At 40.8% G+C, this 16,073-nt stretch overlaps 1 protein-coding gene across 2 annotated transcripts in view; it reads left to right on the top strand.

The window, feature by feature from the left end:
* The first annotated feature begins 11,518 nt into the window (after positions 1 to 11,518).
* LOC121955273 (pleckstrin homology domain-containing family G member 1) overlaps positions 11,519 to 16,073 on the top strand; it is a 52,099-nt gene continuing 47,544 nt past the window's right edge. Inside the window, exon 1 of one of the 2 annotated variants that reach the window (XM_042503141.1) lies at positions 11,519 to 11,683. The gene's annotated coding sequence lies outside the window, so the exon portion shown is untranslated. Of the gene's footprint in view, positions 11,684 to 12,180; positions 12,260 to 16,073 lie in introns of those variants that run through there. The other variant, XM_042503142.1, reaches the window with a different exon arrangement.

Genomic DNA, 16,073 nt, shown 5'->3' with positions numbered 1-16,073 from the left:
CACCAGACGTCTGGCATTACTTTGTTTCTTGTGAATTAACATGTTTAATCACATAATATTACTACTTTTTTTCTTGTAAAATTAGCCCACAACTTTATTCTTGTGATATTACAACTTTTTTCTCTGGAAATGGTATGACTTTTTTCTCATTAAATTACATCATTATTCTTGTAATATTGCATCTTTTTGATCGAAATGACAACTTAATTCTCCTACTATTATAACTTTATCGTCAAAATCTCAGAATTTCTTTTTCCAGTGTGGCACTAATCCTCTTATGTAGTTATGTGTGTGTGCACGTTGCCATCCGGCCTGTGCAATGAAGTTTTTTTGAGACACTTTCGCTGAACTCTCCACACTGAGCCAACATTGTGGAGAGAACTGTATAGCTATAAGCTGTTTCATTGTGCACTTGTCAATTTTGTGTATGCCTAAAGAGACCAGAGGGGGTTCTCACCCTAACGATAGCATCGACTGAACAGGCCGCAAACATAAAAGTAATTTATTTCACCGAAAGAGAAAAGAGAGAACTCCCCCCTCCTTCCTCCAGCTTTCTTTTTCTCTCGTGTCCTCCCCCTCATCCAACTCTCCCACTCAGCAGCTGTTCCTCTCACTTTCCGTCCTCCCTCCGCCCCCCATCCTGCACCCCTGCATGCTCCCCCACCGGCCCCAATGTGACGCCTTTGTTTTATTGTTGTGCAGCGTTCGGCAGGGAAACCCCCGTCTGGAGTGGGGCAGGGGTTCGACCCCCTCTGAACGCTGGGGTGTAGCGGCGTGGATGCCCAGATAAGCAGAGGATTAGGACTGGCAGTTGGACATTTGATTTCTAAATGAGCTTCATGATGTTAAAAGCTGTTAGTTTTGGTTCTCGCCACCAACATCCACTTTTAACACCTGTTTTAGATGTGAAACTAAACTGTAAATGCATATTTCTGTGCTGAGATTGCAGGTATGAAACACTTGAGCAATCATGTGCTTGCATTAAAATTGTACACCCTCACTGTGTCAAAAAGTGAATGTAAAGTTTGTGTGTTTCACACCTCTTTATTAGTTTTTTCTTTGTTAACAGAGAAAAACTCATGAGCTTGAATGACAAACATTGTATTTCACATTTTCCATAAATATCAGCACCAGCCTGCATTTGTATAGTTTCCTTGGCCTAGAAAAACATGTATCACATGTCAGCTCCAAGATCTGCCATGCTGCTGCCAAATGGTCCGAAACCCCTCCTGTCAAGAACAGGAAACAAACACCATTTATTTGTGGTGTTGACAAACGCCTGTTTCCTGTACAGAGGAGAAAAATATGTAGAGGGAGCAAAAAATCAGGAGCAGCCTCTATTTCTGCAGCGCCAGCCACAAAAAGTACAGCAGCCTCATGAAAACAAAAAGGATGTGTGTTTATCCTCAAACCACCAATCAGCATGAATGTGGTCCTATAAGGGAGATAGGAAGAGCCCCGGGGTGTGTTTGTGTAAATGTGCGTTTACTGAGGAAATGTACACTGCAGTATAGGTTATCTCTCCTCAGTTTCTTTTTTGTTGTTGGTTGTCTGGATTCAGCTCATAGTGGTCCTTTATTCAGTTATTTCCTACATAAAATGTAATTTTCCACCCTGTAGTCATGCATCATTTTTATGTATACATACTTAAAGTAATGCACCAGAATTTGCATGTAACCAAAGTAATCTGGAAGGCTGCTATCATGTGACCAATGGGCTTACGGGACTAAAGAAAAAAGTAGTAAAAAGAGTATAAGTCTGCTTAGCAGCTGTTTGTGAGTGAAAGCAATCTTTTAGACCCAGCACAATTAATGGTTAAATTTCACTTTCACTGTGCCTGGCATTCTGCTGCTTCATCTGTTTTTAGATTACCCTCCACGCTGCAGTGTGGAGTAGTGAATAACTAAACTGTGTATATATATTCCAACGGCACACTAAATAAGCGTCCAGCTCCAAAAATATAAAATCAAAACGTGGTGGCAGATGTTTAATTGTGGCAGGCCACCGCAAATAAATGACTGTGTGGGAAACCCTGGGATATGTTGTCTTTTCAGTAGGCCTTTTGCTAATATTGTACTCATTTATTCTGCAAATTACTGGATTCTAAGCAATTATGTGTCTTTTCTTGACATTGTTGCTCGTATTCTACCTTTTACACAAACTTTTAACTCAAGAATTTTAGAAAAAGCCCATAAATTAAGTCAAACTTACTTGCAGTTTAAGTAATGCAACTTGTAGAAGCTATAAACTACCTTAAATTGCAGGCTTTTACAACATGTCACGGTGTACCTACCTGGATCTGATTTACGCATGTCTGTGGTGGGATGGTTGGGTTAGTGGCTTGAAAATGAAACCATAGTGGTTTCCTGTACCCCCAGTCTGTCCCACCACTGTACCCCTGTGGCTCGCTGGTAGAGGGTTGGGAAGATAATGATCTTAGCTGTTTACCCCATAGGGGCCATTTTGGGCAGCCCCTGTCCTCATAGGAAATAACTCAGAGTAAATGGCTAAAAGTGACGGCAAAGTATTTAGAATTACGGGAATTTTAGGTAATTGCATGTCTGTTTGTGTTTTTTTAGGGTGCTGAGTAAGATTTATGCAGCTTGTTGTGCATATGTGACATTTGGTCCACTGTACTTGACTCTTCAGCTGCTGCTGTGAGCCGACAGCCCGAGGGCCATGAAGGTTATGAGCTGTCCGGTGGCTTTTTAAAGCCCCAAACTGACTTCCTGTTGTATTAGAGCTGACATGAAACAGACAGGCTGTAATGAGCTGTCATCTGCAGCACTTAGCCAAACGTCCAACTGTGCCAACAGAACTAACATACGGCATCTGTGCAGGTTTGTGTGCCGCTGTGAGTGTCCGTATGTGGGTGTGAGCCCCTGTGTGTGTGTGTGTGTGTGTATGTGTGTGTGGGTGGGTGGGTGGGTGGTTGTGCAAGAATGTCGGCCTGTGTAACAGGTGGTATCAGCTTTTGGAGTTTGTCGCTCAGACCCAGAACAAAAGCTGTAGATATTTCTGAATGCTGGCTTGTGTCTGGCTGCTGCCTCATTCTTTGTGCTGCAGGGCCACTGTGTGTGTGTGTGTGTGTGTGTGTGTGTGTGTGTGTGTGATCCTGTTGGATGTGAATGAATTGTACTTTAGGAAGTTGCACTGTATTGAGCTCTCCACAGGTGCAGTTTGCTAAACTATTAAACAATTCTAATTTTCCAGCACAGAAATATTTCATACAGTATGTGTTTGTTTTTGTAACTGATGTCCCCTTTTTTTGTTGTAATTATTCTCAGTTCGGATTATCAGCTGCTCCAAAGCTCTACTTTCAGACTTTTCATCTGCGTCTGATAGCAATGCAATGTTAAAACTTCACAGTCCTTCGTGAGCCTCACGGCAGGTCTTTATGAGCAGTGAAGCTCAGTTAGAAACTTGTCTCTAAATCACATCCTGGTGATAAGTGCGCAGGGGAACAATGCTAAAAATAAAGAAACCTCCTCCCTCTTCTATCCAGCGCTCTCCTTGGCTCTCGTGTATCCAGGCCACATATAGACCACGGCCATACACTCTGACCGGCAAAAATCACACCAATGTATGCCGTCTCACACATGGTAATACAACTCTTTGTTTTCCTGCTCAGTCACGTCTTCTGCTCATAGTGTTTTTGTGACAGATGTCAAAAAACACAGCAATTCATCATAACTGTGCTGACTGACCAAAGTTTGTGAAATTGTGTTTAATGATCACTGTATCAGTGTGAAAGACAAGATATAAGTGTATCCATTGGTGCTGAAACAATTAGTTAAATGATAGAAGATCAATGACGTGATAAATAGTTATAAAGTAATTACCAGAGCAAAACTGTCAAATATTGTCTGATCCCATTAAGGATCATCCGCTGCTTTAATTTTTGAATTTTTTAATAAAAAAAAACAAAAAAACAAGTTTAAGTCAAATAATCAGAGAAATTTTATTCATTTATTTTTTTTTCACTATTTTCTGACATTTTATTGACTTAAAATCAGTTGACTAACCGAATAACAATCCCCAGATTTTTTCAGCAATTAAGTTAACAGACTGTTTAAAATAAATGATAAAGCCACCATAGTGTTCCCCATTAGTTTGTGGACTCCCGTTATGAAGCCCCAAATCCAGCACCCGTCACCAGGATGGAGATAACCCCAACACTAGCATCTTGCTCCATTAGCACTGTGCACTTACACCTATGGTTAACTGTGATAATTCTAATGCAAATACTATTTTTTGCTTTTGAAAAACAGACTTAAACCCTTAAAATAAAATGTTCTTACCGAAAAACCTGAACATTAAGCTCCTTGGAGAGTCTTTTAGTATACAACCAAACAAGGAACTAGACTTTTTAGACAACCAAAACTTAATCAACTCTCAGGAGCTGAAAACACTGAAACAGTTGTTGTCGCCATGGTAGCGACTTGTCAACAGATGGCACTGCCCTTAAATATGCGTAATTTTGGGCCTTAATAAAATGTTAACGATTTGAGTTATACAAAAACTGATTTGTGCGGTTGTCATGGATGTTAAAATTAGCTATAGAGAAAAAACATTTTTGTACCAGGCTGTATACATGTTCATTTCTGTTGTGAAGTTATGCATTTTAACATGGGGGGCTATGGAGACTGACTCGCTCTTGGTGTGACCATTTGAGGAACTCCAGTTTTGGGCATGCCCTTGTTGCCCCACAGGTTTGCTACTCGGATAAGGCCATTGTTTGAACCCCTACTACCAAGAATAATAAATACAGAATAAGCTTAAACAGTATAGCACAGTGTATTAAGATGTGTATGTTTATGTTGTATCAGTATTTTAATGTAAATTTTTGCCAACTTGATGCGATGGTTTTCACTTCAAGCCATTTTACCCTCTCTCTCTCTCTCTCTCTCTCTCTCTCTCTCTCTCTCTCTCTCTCTCTCTCATCCTAGATCCTAGAGTTCTGTTACAGCTCCATAGGGACGTGTGTGTGTGTGTGTGTGTGTGTGTGTGTGTGTGTGTGTGTGTGTGTATTTGTGTATTTGTGTATTTGTGTGTGCATGTATGTATGGCAGTCTGGGGGTCTGGGCTGGGCCCGGGGTGGCTCTGGATTGTCACTGATGGCCTATATTAGCAGCCGCACACTTCAGCTGAAACATAATACAGGTGGCGAACACTGCAGCGAACCTAAAGACCGATAACAACAGAAAGAGAGGGAGGGAGATAAAGAGAGGTAGAGTTACAGCGAGGTGAAAAAGATGTCAGTATCTCAGTAGCTTAATTTATAATTGTGTGACTTGGGACTGTGTGACCTTTTCAAAAATCTTATTCATGTGTTGCGCAATAATGCAGATTAGCTTTAGCTTTAGTTCCAGCACAAACATATCAGTTTCAGCTGTGTCAGCACAAAGAACAAAGAACAGTTGTTTATATCAGTTTCAGCTGCTGATTTTGACCTCATGATAACATCCGTATTATCCCACATATTGTAATACCACAGTATTACAATGCCATCCTGATAGTTTGGAAATACTTTTTTAATACACATTTGTAACACTTGAATGTAGGACTGGTTTTTCCATTTTATTACCTAAAAATTGGCCACTAGAAACTATATTAAAATAAGATTACCGCAGTGAAGATGCTCCAATATCTCAGTTTTGTTTACCTTGAAATTTTCAGCATTTTGTGTTGCAGACGGTGATTTTTCTCCGGGGAGTAGAAAGCGCTGTGAGGGTGTCTGTGGGTGTTGAAGTATTTATGGGGCCCATCTTCCTCTTGGTCACATCTGGGTCGAGTTAAGACCTGTCACTAACATCTGTCTTTACTGTAAACACAAGAGAAGGAACTGCAGCTCCAGAGTCCTTGAACAACTTTTATTTAGACGGACTGTAGACATATTTCTGGTCTTGGTGTCCAGCTGTTTTTACAGCGACATGTGACCTCATGCTTGTCTCCATCAGCTGGACCACAGTTTGGACTACTGTTTAAACGCTGGCTTGTAATTGAGAGTCTGCAGAGTCTTCAAAAACACTGGCAGTGGATCATGTTGCTAAGCAACCATTAAAAATCTATTATGCTAATACCTGAAATGAATATCACTGCACAGTTTCATCTCACCGTGCATAATGCAGACTTCAACATGAAACAGTCACTTTATTGGAAACGTGTGTGCAGATACTCCAAAGCCAGTATGCCAGGGCTTAAACATATGTTATCAATTGTGGTCTTTCATCACAAATGTACTCATAATTTTGATTCATTAATAAATTGTAGTCATGACAAACTTCAAAGAGTGCCAGTAAAAAGCAGGGCAAAGCAACATTTGATTCAGTTTTATACTGAGTAAGTAAATTTAATACATGTAGCACCTGGATTGTAATTGTATGGAAACTCTCAGTGAAAGCTGATTGCTTTTGAAGTTTGTAATCGGCTTAATCTCTCTGTCTTCAGTAAGATTTATGCTGTATTTCATGACTGCACCTTTGTGCATAGTCAACCCAGTCACCAGAAAAGATGTTCATATTGTACACTTTGCAAACCATGAATGTGTTAAATTGTATTTTATTTTGTTGCAGATACGTTTAAACTTTACATTCCTCAATAATGCTGTGTTGAAGGTGTGGATAAGTTTAGGCACAAAACTCACTTAAAGGTCATGTTTTGGCTTAACGCAGCTGAGAAATGACTGGCTTAAATGCCACTGGGAAACACAGTGAAGGGTGAAGGGTTGCCAAAAAAACCCCCAAAAAACCCAGGTTCAGCAGCGCAAACGCCGCCAGTAAACTCTGCGATGTGTTGTGAAAACATTCAGGTTTGGTACATCAAACACGGATGGAAACGCCACAAAGGGCTGCCAAGAAACAGCTGGTAGTGTTGATTTCAGGCAGTGGTCTACAGATTGGCAGGAATCTTGCCTCGGTGACACGCCTCTCCTCCATCTTGCAGTGATGAAAGTCAGTTTGCATACTATGTCACTTTAAAAACTTTAATATGATAATATCAAATGTGTGAATGTATTTGTGGTTTCCAGATACATATAATGCATTTTCTTCTGGCACCGGGGCTTGCATTGCTTTAAATCCATGCCTTTTGTGTGCAAATATTAATTCTCCTGAAGGAGGAAATGTGAGACTTTCATTTATTTATTTTTTTATTTAAGTTCACCAAATGGAGTGTCTCCTCTCAGTGGGATTTATATGATCAGTGTGGATTTTTCCGCCTGTTTTGAATGGCTCAGTGAAGACTGGCAAAGCCACGGTTTAGGGCTTACTCCTAATTTTGGGCTTACTGGTTACAAAACCCACTATTTACTTTATTATGGTGGCCAGGAGTGGGCTAGAAAGAGAGAGAGAGACACAATTTGAGGAAAGTGAAGCTGGAGAAAAGAGGTAGAAAAATGAAAGGAAGGGATTGGAAAAGGGCAAAATAGGGGAAGCATTACAAGGAGACAGACGGCTGACGCTCAGAGGGGGGGTTACTGTTCGGGAGAAGAGCGATTTTCTTTTGGTACTGTAAATAATAGCCCCTGCTTGAGTTGGACGGCTTTCACGGCTCCTTTTGTGTGCAGTGACATCTTAGGTTCCCTAAAGAGAGGAGAGGGCCGGAGAGGGCTCGGCTTCCAGGGTTTTCACTGGCATGGGAAAGGCAGAGTATTAGCCCAATATGAATATGAGGGAAAATAAAGCCTCCACAGGTCAAAGGGAACCTGCCAACACGCACTCCTGGCTCTTTATCCCACTCAAACCCACATCAGCAGACATGCAGGCGTGCACACACATGCACACACACACACACACATATACACACCAGCACTTCAGCCCTGCTTTATCTCTGTCTGAGCAATAATGTGTTTTGGCTCCCACTTCTGACAACAGCAGCCCAGCGGTTGAGTTGTGGCCTCCTCTCTGTTTCTAACTATAATGTAAAGCTTTTAATCTTAATGCCAAACACATGCACTCGCTAAGATGCCCCATTCATATTTATAGCAGAGGCGGTCGTATCACTTACATTTTCGAACCACACCAGAAATGTTATTTTAATCTAAGTGTGTTTGTGATGACTCATTGAAGAAGTCACTTTAATGCCGATACTGATGTGCCCGAGGCTTTTCTTCTTTGTCAGAGGTCAGATATCGTTAATTGATGAATATATTGATTACAGTCCATGTTTTCAGATTGCAGTTTCATTGTAGAAAACCTCCAATTACATTTCTTTTTACCCTGCAGAATTTTTGGCACAAATAACGCTTGTGTGGCCACCATGTTGGGCATTACTTACTAACGTGTTACATGTGATGACTTTTTTCAGGAGCACAAAAAAAAAGTAAACATGAGTTATATAAAATGATTGAGCGGGGTTGAGTAATTAAACTAAAGTAATTAGTAATGTCACCAATCAATCTTTGTGGTTGCGTAATTAGTAAAGTATACTTTTTTAATGAGTCATATGTAATGAGTAAATGATTTGCAATTTGAGTTGGGCCCTCATGACATCAAAGATCACGTAAAGAGAATAAACGAACAATAAATGAATAATTGACACTCATTAACATTTCCCGTGCTGTCAGTTTGATGCCGCCCGGGAAACCTCTGAGCGGAGGAGATAAAGTCGTAATGTTTGGTGACGCTGGGGTGACAAAGCCATCACATGGGTATGATTCACCTGCCCGATGATGTCACATCCTGTTTGATTCCTTCATCTGTAAACAAGCAGCTGAGACGGGCAGGAAATGGAAGTGGGGAAGGAGGGGAGTTTCCGCCTGCTGTTAGCTGGGGAGGTCCTGAACTTCTCTCTAATTCACATTTCTACTTTTATTCTGTTTTCCTGTTGGAGAAAACATCTATCTGTCAACACTTGAATGATCCCATGGTATCCACCAGTCGCTTCAGACAAAAATATAATGACCTACTTTTTTTTTCCCACTACATGCTGCTATTTTATTCCAAATTTTAACTTTTGTGGGGAGGCAGCTCCCGTTTATTTGGAATGGGATGTGACCTGTTCCTGTTAATGATTGCACAGTTTAATGTAGCTTATGACATCAGTGCAGGCTGGACTTTGAGACGCTGCTATAAGAGAATCTGTAGCATTTAATTTTCAGATTATTTTCTCATGAAACTGATGAATAGTTTGGTCAGAAAATAGAAGAAAAGAAATTATAGCCTTATGCCAGCCTTACACCAAAATACTTTCTGAAGGATTTCATCATTGAAGACAGATTTTAAATATTGAACAAAAATCATGGGAATTTAGTTGTGTGGCGCGCTCCTGTGATCTCGATCATTTGGTGAAAGGTGGTCATAAACTCAGTATGAGCTGTCTTAAGTCAGTTTTTTTCTTGTCGTGTTAAATAAAAACAAAAGTTTTTAACCTATGCTCATGCAAGTAGTGACATGAACATTGTCAACAACCACAAAACTCTCTCTCTTAAATTACTGTAGAAACAGCAAACAAGGTAGACAGTTAACATGGAGGGAACTCTGTTGAGCATCAAGAATGTCAACAAATCTCAGTTCTGATCCACCAAGCAGCAGCTTTTTTTAGTGTCAAATCTTAATTTTTTAAACGGTTCTTCTTTTCCATGGTCTACTCTCACTAAAATAGTGCTGCTAACCAGCCCTATCTTGTAGCAAGTTGAGGCAACAAAATCCAAGTTTTTACAAAATTACAGTTTATCTCTATAATACACAGTATGACACCTTTTATCTTGTGTTTCTAGAGTTATGTGTCTTTGCAGACTTGTAAGGAATAATTAATGAGGAGTTTGGTGTAATACTTTCCACCAGTAGCATGATAAGTAATATCAAAAAGAGGTTGGTTGCAGTCTTGCAAATAGTGACCTTCAAGATCACCAGCCTTTGGAAAATCCTAAAGCATGTGACTAAAAACTCACATTTTCTAAAAAGTGGCAGATATTAGTGATTTCACAGTCTTTAAGTGTATGGTAGGCATTACTGTGTATACATAGATTAGTCAGTCACAGAATAAACAAGACATAAAGGAATACCTCAGACAAAATGTTTTTACAACCATATATTATCAGATTTGAGATACCTCTAACAAACACAGGAAGCCGTTGAAAGTCATTTTAGTGTAATTTTCTGTGTTTGACAAGCTACCTGACACTTGCCGTAAACTCCACCCTTCTTGCCCTCAAAGCAGAATGAAAGCAAAGATAAGAAGGACCAGTTGGCAGCCGGCTATCAGCTTGTTTTTACTCAGACACGATGCTATCGTCTGTCATTGTCTCTGTGTTTTAAAGTGCTAGGTGTGGTGTTGGGTTACTAAGGTTCAGCTCTGTGTTTGTGGGTTTATCCAGGTTAAGATAACAACATCACGTCGCTGACCCACATCATCCCTGTTTATATGGTCACTGGTCACTGCGACAGTAGGTCACAGACAGCGGGGGTTAAAAAAGTTTTTTAAAAAAAAGCTAAAAGTCACCTCTCGCTCCATTGTGTGTGTGCACAAATCACGTGTGTTTATATGAAGATTTAGGTCATTTATTTTCAGGTTTAAGTGCACCTCATTTGATTTCTTATCAAAGGTCAATGTTTTCCACCATCTGCGATCGCACAGCGACCACGTGCAGGTTTGTTTTCCCTGGAAAAACTTAAAAACATGGAAGTGAGAAAGTGCGTGCGCCGACAGGAGCTGCTTTATCAATCCCAGGAAGCTTTGCTACCAGGAGTCAGGAACAACTGGCTCGAAGAGAGGGGACTTTCCTCCATCCTGCTCTGTTAGGATGCAGAACAATGACCAAATTACTCACACACACACACATACACACACACAATGACTGCTGGTTTGGATGTTTTCTGTGTGTGCTCACCAGCTCACAGCAGGTTGCACTTTGAGCTCTGAGTCTCTGCTTGCTGGCTGTTTTTGGGAACAGTTTACCTTGACTCAACCTTTTACATCCAAGATATTGAAAGTGGCACTGGGGAGGCAAGACCAAGAAAGTGGCAGAAAAAGAGGCTCTGAAGTGATGCTGTATGTAATCTGGCCCACTTCTTGTGTTTTTCGGGGTTAGACAAGACGGCTCGTCCTTGCGCTGCCCTCTTTTCCTCTCCTCCTCTGCATCAGCTGTCTGTCTCGCCCACCACACACAACTTAATCACTTAATTCTCAATCACCATCTCCCCCCTTCTCATCTCGTCACAGTTTCAGCAACAGCTCGCTCTTTTTATCTGGTGTTAATTTCTGTCACTGGTGTCGCCTGCAGTGCTGGCTGCTCTCCAGTCCTCGCGGCGATCCCACACTGCAAAGTGAGAGAGGAGAGAGAGCAAGGGCCCGGTTGGAGAGAGCGAGAGAGACTAGTCTTGCAGCAGTAATTGGTCAGGAAGTGGGCTGCTTGGATGTGCGAGCTCCTCTCCCCCCTCCCCTCCCAGTGGGCAGTCAGTTCAGTTGCGTTTTGCTTCCATCTGTTCCCCCCTCTCTCTCTCTCTCTCTCTCTCTCCTTCCTCTCAGTGTCTCTCTTTCTCTCTGATCTGACCTCATAGAGGGGTGGACCACGGACCGGGCCGCCTTGACACGAGCCCTACCTACCTCTCTGAAGCCAGTCAGCATTTCTAAGACTGTAGTGTGAAACTTTTTGAAAGCCTGGACATGGATCTAACCTGTGACAGGATACTGGGATTCCAGCGGCTGAGGAAAGGCTAACCGTGGGAATGGTCTCTCTGAGGTGAGCTGTCTTTTGTGTGGCACTGTACACAGAGCGTGGCCTCGGTTTCTGGTTAAATTAACTGTAAATGGTTCTGCTCTCACAACATGCTCCGATGTCACAGTGCTGTTTTCTTCCTAAACAGCCCAGCTCTTCATTTAATCATAATTGCAGGGCTAGACTCCGCCAAAATCAGTCTGACCTCCAATTACTCGGCCCAAAGTTTCAATTTACTCTAATGGCACCTTTGCCCACTTGTCTGATTAGGAACTGTGTCAGACACTTAGACTACCAGTTTGGGGTTAAGCTTGGGAGTTGATGCTGGATGGACACATAATGATGCTTTCACCTTTGTGTATCTAAGACGATGATGAACATGTTGTTTGTAGGTGTGCCCGTGTCTTGTATTTGCATGCTGAACATACTTTTTGATTAGAAAAACATTAGAAATGACTAAAATCTTAACATATCTTTAACAGATGTGCCCTGTCTCCACAGGGAATGTTTGATAATGACCATTAGTCAGAGCAGAAATCTGATTTGTCAGTTAACCTGATGGAAAACATGGTCCACTTACCAAATACTGCTCCCACGAACGTACGTATTTTGTTACCACCAAGGTGACGTTTTACTCCACAATCTCTACATCAGACTGTCTAAAGTCTTGACCAGCTCTGTTTTTGCTGTATTTGTTGTTTGGATGTGCATACTTTTTATCAGATTTACCTGAAGCATAGTTATCAAATACAACAACCCTCATTCTGTTACCTAAGTGTTTGGTGTGTGTGTGTGTGTGTGTGTGTGTGTGTGCGCGCGCGCACGTGTGTGTGCGCATGCGCGTGCGCACGCACATGCACGCACACATGTGTGTGTTCTCCTTTGTGGTGTGTCCTCATTCTGGGAGCTCTAACTGGAGCACCCAGCTTCTGAGGAGCAGATTTACAGAGAAAATGGGATGGACTTATTTGTTGCTACGTGTGACTCACACCATAAATCTTAATGATTCAGATTTATGGCTTCTGTCACTTTATTGTTGGTCATCTAACTTCTATTATTTCATTGTGTTCATGGTTTCTTGTATTTAGTTAATTGTATTTTAGATGAGACTTCATACATTTATGCTCTGAAGACTCCCTTGCGTGCCATGTATATATTATAGGGTCACATTTGGATCATTTTGGAGTATTTTCTAAGAGTTAAACTGCCTCAAATATTATTGATAACCAGTTGTTAAAAAAATATAATCTGGATCAGAGTGATTTGGAAATCCTGTGTTTTGTGATCCAAGATGAGATGATTCATCTGAATTTCATGCCATTTATTGTAAGCAATATCAGATTAGATCATCCTGATCCAGATACAAACTCTTTAAGATTACCAAACCTGGATAACAAGTGCGCTACCTATCACAGTGGTTAATTGCAACAGAACAAGATAGACTAGAGAGTGTAATTTTTCTTTTATATTTAGGGATTATTTTATCGGGACAAAATTTCATTGTTTTTCTTTACTGTACTGTAATGTTTCATAGGTAGCCTATAATTAACTTTGTCACTGTAACAGTTAATCGAATCAAATTCCAAAAAATAAATATATATACATATAAAATATATACATATTTGACCATTTTAAAAGTTTTATTTAATTTTATTCCTGCAATCCACCCTTTAGCTAGGATCAGAACTGTCCAAATTTTTTGGATCAAAAGTTTCCTAATCCTACTAAAAACGTATAAACAGCGCATTTTCAGGACTTGTTCCAATCCAATATCTGAAACTCTGTTATATTACTTCTAAACAGCTGATATACATATAGTCTTTATGAATTCACAATTAAACATGAACATGCTGTTCAATAGACATAGGCAGTGACATAAGTGTGCAAATTAAACAGTTTACTTAATGTTTTTTTACCATATACAAACTGTATTATGGGCTTGAAATGGTATGCTATTTTAATTGTGCGATAAGTGTCCGAAGTCGGTGTTAAAAAATAATAAGATTCTCCATCCGGTTGATTTTTTTTCTTTTTTCTTTTAATATTGTAGATGAGCAAATGTCTACAGTATGACAACTGTCAATTGTCATACCAGGGTATACCTTTCAACGAGTATACTGCTGCAAAACAAAAGCATTATCAGGAGACATAATGATTAATTTACAGTATACCGGGGCGCGCAGATTTGAGGCAAACTTAATTTGAGGAAGAACATTTCAGTGTCAGGTCAAAACTTCACATCCTTGTGAGATGGTTAAAGCGTGTTAAACCTCTTCCTTCATCTAGTACACTGTATTATTTTAGCAAGCATCACGTGTTTCCCTGATGGGACAAAAGTCCCCATGTCTGCACTCTGCTGGTCTCCTTTCCTGGAGCGGGACCCTCGTCCTGCATTTTAATCTGAGGCCAAACACAGCTTCCTCCCTATATCCGCCACACATGCTCACATATTCACTCAGCACACAATAACTCTGTGTACACACACACACACACACACACACACACACACACACACACACACACAGTAGACATTAAAAATATATTGCTGTGGATTTGTAAAGACATAATATTCACCTGTAAGAAATGAAAGGTGTTCTTCCTTTTCTTCCTCTCATTTATCTGTATCTCTTAATGTGAACTCAACTCTCTGCATAGTTGAATCCTGACATTATCTCGCATTATAAATACTTTTCCCGGGTTCTCCTCCGGCCCGTGGTGCCACTCTGCTCTATCATTAGCGACGGCTTGTTGACCTTGTTGTTGTTGTTGACGTAGCAGCTGTAGTTATTTCTGTGTTGCTGTTGTTTAGTCTGCAGGAATGGCCAAGACGCTCGTTGTTTTCCTGGACGCTCCTCCGGACAGTTTTGAGGGAGTCCCACTATTATACAAGCTGAAACCGGTGTTTTAGTCAGATTTCTGGCCGGCAAGAGTCAGAAAATTCCTGGACTTGTCCTGGCGCTGCGAGCTGCGGTGACCCGAGGGAGTACCGTCTGTGAATCTGGAAACCTCATGAATCAGGGAAAGGGAAAATCAATACAGGATATTACAGAGTTAAACAGGATTGTAGATTTTACACAGATTGAATTAGCTGTGGCACAAAAAATTTAAAATGTTTCTCACTGGTTGCTACAGTATTTACCAGAAATCTGCTCATGATGCATGGGCTCTGTTGATTGAACAAGACAAATGTGGACAACAGTTAGACCGCTTTCTCACATAAGCCTGAAGCAAAGTTTGGAGTACAAATGCCACTAAAAAGACCTCACCAAATCTTTTTCTGTGTCCAGACCAAACCTTAAGCATAGTTCAGTCAGACAAGTCATGTTTGAAATGTCCCTTTCAACAGCAGAACATAGTTTGAGTTTGGCCTCTAGACTCTTGCCTCATTATTCCCCACAGATGTTTACATGAGATATTGGGGAGTGATGATTAAATATTTTGCCCCTTAGCCAAAGCCCGCAGGTGGATGCTTGGGTGGAGGTGGGCCTGAAAGAGCAGGCAGCAATATTGTTGCACAGCAGCAGCATCTTTGAAAAGGTACAAGTGGAGCTGGGAAATGTTTGCAGCTTATGTAGACCACCAGATTGTGAGTGTGTGTTTTATAGTGACGGAAGTTTTATAGTTTTATAGTGTGACGTGTGTGTGTGTATGAATCAGTGCAGCTCGAGTTGACCGCCTGCACGAACTCACAGATATTGCTGCACTGTTGTCACATCACAAAATGTATTTATTTTTCAACAGCGACTTTTAATGGTGTTGGGGAATGATCGGGTGACAGGTTAATGACGATGATTGAGTGACAGTAGCAGTGCATGTTGTACCTGTGAACTATATTGCGGCATCGGCCTTCATGGTGCTGGTCCTGATGCTGAATTAATGTTACTATCATGACCTGTTGCTAGTGATGTATTCTACAATGGAAATGGTTACATCATCAGGAGATGTTTGTCATTTTTATCAGTCACTGAATTATTATTCGCCTCATTGGAGTTATGGTGGACGACTATTAATCTGCTCTTGTGGAGCTTGAACGTGCATAGCTGCAAGTCACGCTGCATGCAGATTTATGTCAACTGTTGTATTTTTCTGTGTAATATTGTTTGTGCTTTATGTGTCTATTTTCTATGTTTTTACACTTGCTGCAACACAAATTTTCCTCTGGGACAAATAAAAAATTGAATTGAATTGAAACGGACAGATGTGCTGCCAATAAGGAGTCGTATGGACATGTTGGATACACAATATGTGTCAGAGTGTGTGAGGAAGTGTGTGTGTGAAGTGTGAGGAATGAATTCTCCCACCTTAAAGTTACTTAAGATGGGCAAAACTGTGTATTAAGGGGTTAATGAAGAGCTTAGGCGGCAAGAACAAAAACTTTAAGAGTTGCGACACTTAAACATTGAAGGTTTGTGTG

This window comes from Plectropomus leopardus, chromosome 16 (assembly GCF_008729295.1).
Source record: "Plectropomus leopardus isolate mb chromosome 16, YSFRI_Pleo_2.0, whole genome shotgun sequence".
Lineage (NCBI taxonomy): Eukaryota > Metazoa > Chordata > Actinopteri > Perciformes > Serranidae > Plectropomus > Plectropomus leopardus.
The sequence above is the reverse complement of the archived record's forward strand: the minus strand, read 5'-3'. Positions and strand labels throughout refer to the sequence as shown.